Source organism: Nicotiana sylvestris, chromosome 12 (assembly GCF_000393655.2).
Source record: "Nicotiana sylvestris chromosome 12, ASM39365v2, whole genome shotgun sequence".
Taxonomy (NCBI): Eukaryota; Viridiplantae; Streptophyta; class Magnoliopsida; order Solanales; family Solanaceae; genus Nicotiana; species Nicotiana sylvestris.
In genome coordinates, this window is record NC_091068.1 from 96,057,574 (window position 1) to 96,061,979 (window position 4,406).

A 4,406-nucleotide genomic window follows, 5' to 3' on the forward strand; every position below is an offset into this window, starting at 1 on the left:
CACTTCTTTTCTCTCAAGATCTAAAGCACGGTCTTCAGGTACTGCTCATGATCCTTCCAGCTCCAGGAGTACACCAAGATATCATCAATAAATACAATGATGAATGAGTCAAGATAGGGCTGAAATACATTTTTCATCAAGTGTAGAAAAGCTGATGGAGCATTGGTCAACCCAAATGACATCACAAGGAACTCGTAATGACCATACGGAGTTCTGAAGGCAGTTTTCAGGATATCCGGCTCTCAAATCTTCAACTGATGATAACATGACCGCAAATCAATATTTGAGAACTCTCTAGCACCCTATAGTTGATCAAATATGTCATCAATGCATGGAAATGGATACTTGTTCTTCACCGTAACCTTGTTCAACTGTCGATAATCAATACACATGCGCATAAAACCATCCTTCTTCTTCACAAAAACGATCGGAGCACCCCAATGTGATATACTAGGCTAAATGAAACCCTTATCAAGCAACTCTTGCAACTACTCCTTTAAATCTGCTCGGTCCATACGATATGGTGGAATAGAAATGGGCTGAGTGCCCGGTAACAAATCAATACCAAAATCGATATCCCTGTCGGGCAGCATACCCAGAAAATCCGCCGGAAATACATTTGGATAATCTATCACTATTGGAACTGACTCAACAGTAGGAGTATCAACACTAATATCTCTCATATATGCTAAATATGCATTACATCCCTTTTCAATTAACCGTGATGGCTTAAGGAAAGACACCACCCTGCTAGGAACATAATCTAAAGTACCTCACCACTCTAACCGTAGCAAACCTGGCATAACCAAAGTCACCGTCTTAGCGTGACAATCAAGGATAGAATGATAGGAAGACAACCAGTCCATGCCTAAAATAACATCAAAATCTACCATACTGAGCAACAATTGATCGGCTCTAGTCTCGAAACTGCTATGAACAACTAAACACGGCCACTACACACGGTCAACAATAATGAAATCTCTCATAGGCGTGGACACAAAGATAGTAGAACTCAAAGAATCATGGGATGTACCCAAATACTGAGCAAAATAAGATGATACATAGGAATAAGTGGAGCTTGGATCAAATAAGACTGATGCATCTCTATGACAAAGCGGAACAATACTTGTGATAACTGAGTCAGATGCAACTCTGTACTAACAGGAAGAGCATAATATATGGCATGGCCTCCCCATCTAGGGCGACCTCTACCTCCCCGAACTCCACCCTAGCTAGCTGTGCAGGTAGAGTGGCAACTAGTGCGGTAACCACAGCCTAAGAAGCCTGAGGACCTAGTGGAATACGTGGGGCCTGAATAGTCTATGGAGGTGCACCCCTCCTGAGTCTGGGGAAATCCCTCACCATATAACGAGTGTCATCATACTCAAAACAAGCTCTCGGAGGATGTGGCTACTAGGAATGGCTCGGACCTGGTCAGTTAGATGGACCGCTAAAAGCACCCCGTGCAAGTGGTGTACTAGATAGTGGCGGTGCATAATGGGCAACCTGGGGTCTGGGAGTGGCCGGAATACCGCTGGAAGCTGGAAGTGTTGAATGAACAGGGCGACTCAAATAGACCCTACCATGACGGGCTTTAATTGGGGCACTAGCACCATTATATGTGCTAGAATCTCGAGGCTTCTTGGCCGCCCTCTCCTATCTCTCCCGGGCCCACATACCCTCTAATCTCCTAGCGATCTCCACTACCTAGTGGTATAGGATGTCCATCTCCAACTCTTGGGTCATGCTGAATCTATACTAGGGTTGAGCCCCTCGATAAATCAACGAACTCGCTCATTGAAAGTAGCAACCAAGGCTGATACATGCTGGGACAAATCACTGAACCGGACCTGCATACTCCAATACGGTCATAGAACCCTGGCTCAACTGCTCAAACTCTACACTTCATGCATCCCTAAGACTCTAGGGAACAAACTCCCTCATGAACATCTCTGAGAACTGATCCCAAGTGAGTGAAGCTGCCTCTCTGGCTACCCAACTCACATGCTCACCACTGTTGATAAGCCACTCCCTTAAGCTGGAACATATTGAAAGAAACTCCACTCGACTCCACAATACCCATAGTACGAAGGATACGCTGTCACTCCTCAAGAAAACCTTGTGCATCCTCCGAAGCCAACCCGCAGAAAGTAGGAGAGTGGTACTTCGTGTACTTCTCGAGATTGAGCTGCCCTCCAGAAGCTATTGCCCTAACCTCAGGCTGAATTGGACAACCACTACACTAGTATGAACTCTGGAACATGGTTAACCTAGACCCGCTGCTCTAGGGTGCGGGCGGTGGGAGTCTGTGCTCCTTTCCCCGCCTGAGATGTGGCAGGAGCAAGTGGAATCAACCCTGCCTAAGCCAAAGTTCCAAACATGCTCAAAACTGGGCGAGAGTCTTCTCAAGTGTAGGGGTAGTAGCAGGCATCTTAGGTGTCAGCTCTCCAATTGGAGCTACTGGTGGCTCCTCGGTAGAAGATCGTACAGGTGCTCTAGCTACACTACGGGGACGGCCTCGGCCTCTACCCCGGCCCTAGCCTCTCACGGCTCTAGCAGGGGGCGTGGGCGTCTGATCATTAAATCCAGTTGTGTGTGTCCTCACCATCTGCGAGAGAATAGAAAGACAGAGATTTAGAATTTCGAAGTCAACAAATTCTCACTATAAGGAATCAAATAAGTGAAATTTTTTCTAACAATTCTATAGCCTCCCAAAGATAAGTACAGACATCTCTATGCTGATTCACGAGACTCTACTAAACTTGTTTGTGATTCATAACACCTATGAACCTAGAGCTCTGATACCAACTTGTCACAATATCAATTTCCCTTCGTAGGATGTCGTGATGGTACCTAGTCTCTAAGACTAGGTAAGCCTAACAAACATGCGGAAATAACTGAAATAATAATCAAATCCTCAAAACTCAACAACTAATATAAGGAAAGTCTACACAACTCAGTATATATACAATAGCCCAAAACCCAGCGAAATACAAGTTACAAGCTCTATGGAGTGATACTGGATATCTCTACACAATAGTGTCTAAATAAGGGTAAGGAAATAAAATACTCCATGTGGAGGAGGACTCCGAGGCCTGCGGACACCGGCATGTGTACCTTGAAGTCTCTATGCACAGACTCAACTCACTAATGCCCGGACTGGTATAAGGTATATGGATCTACATAAAAAGATGTGAAGAAGCGTACCATGAGTATACCACAATGGTATAAACTCGGTAAAGTAGTAACGAGGTCAGGTCAAGGCCCTATTGGAATAAATAAAAGACTGAACAAGTACAAGGCAATGTAATAATGACAGTAATGAAATTGAAACAACAAATAGTATATCAAGGTTTGCTACACGGAACTAAAGCAATTAGTGCAACACAGAGAGAACAATTAACAATATGGTAAGGAAACAACAACCAAAGACAAGTGCAAAATGGAGAAATGCCAATAAGAGTTACTACCGAGGTACCGCCTTGTAGCCTCAAGTCACAAGAACAAATCACAATCTTTCCTTATATCACCGCGGGAGTCTTTATATTTAGTTTTGAAAATTATTTTCCCGAAATAGCATCCTGCATTTAGCCACCTTATCACACCGCATGACTCCCAGTAGTTCCCCTACTAGCCACGCGTATCAAGCCCACATTATCTTACCGCATGTGTTTCAACCCCAAAATCTTATACCACCACATGCTTATCTATATCACAATGTATTACAAACCACACCTCAAGTGCTCGATATCACAACTAGCTAAAGAAACCAAACAATAACAATGTTTTCACCTTAAAGAGCTCATGGCTCAACCACAATGTATACAAGAGTCTCAACAAAAACAACCAAAATAAACAACTCAATAGAATAGTATTTTACAACTTAACACTTTTCCTCAATGTGAATTACAACATTTATATCTCAATACCAATTTCAACAACGAGATATTTATTGATTTAACAACTTCAAGTAAAGAGTTCAACAATTAAGTAATGAATACGGAATAAAGGAAACCGGAACTTCAACTAAACATGTAGGTCAATTAGCATCTAAGAGAGTAAGACAAGTAGACATGTGAAAATAGGCTAATATTGATGAATATAACATGTTAAGATAACTCAATTAAGGCATGGAATGAATCTACATAGCTAAAAACGGTAATTTCCACATTGAGCCTGTGTAAACACTCATCACCTTGCGTACATGGCTTCTACACATCACAAATTATCACAAACAACACCAATCTTAAAGGATAATTCCACTACATAAGGTTAGGCAAGACACTTACCTCAAATCGCGCTCACTCAATCCACTAGTAGGCATTTTCCTCAATTATACAACTCCATACGGCTCAGATCTAGCCAAAATAACTTCATACAATAAATATAAACTATAGAACACTAAT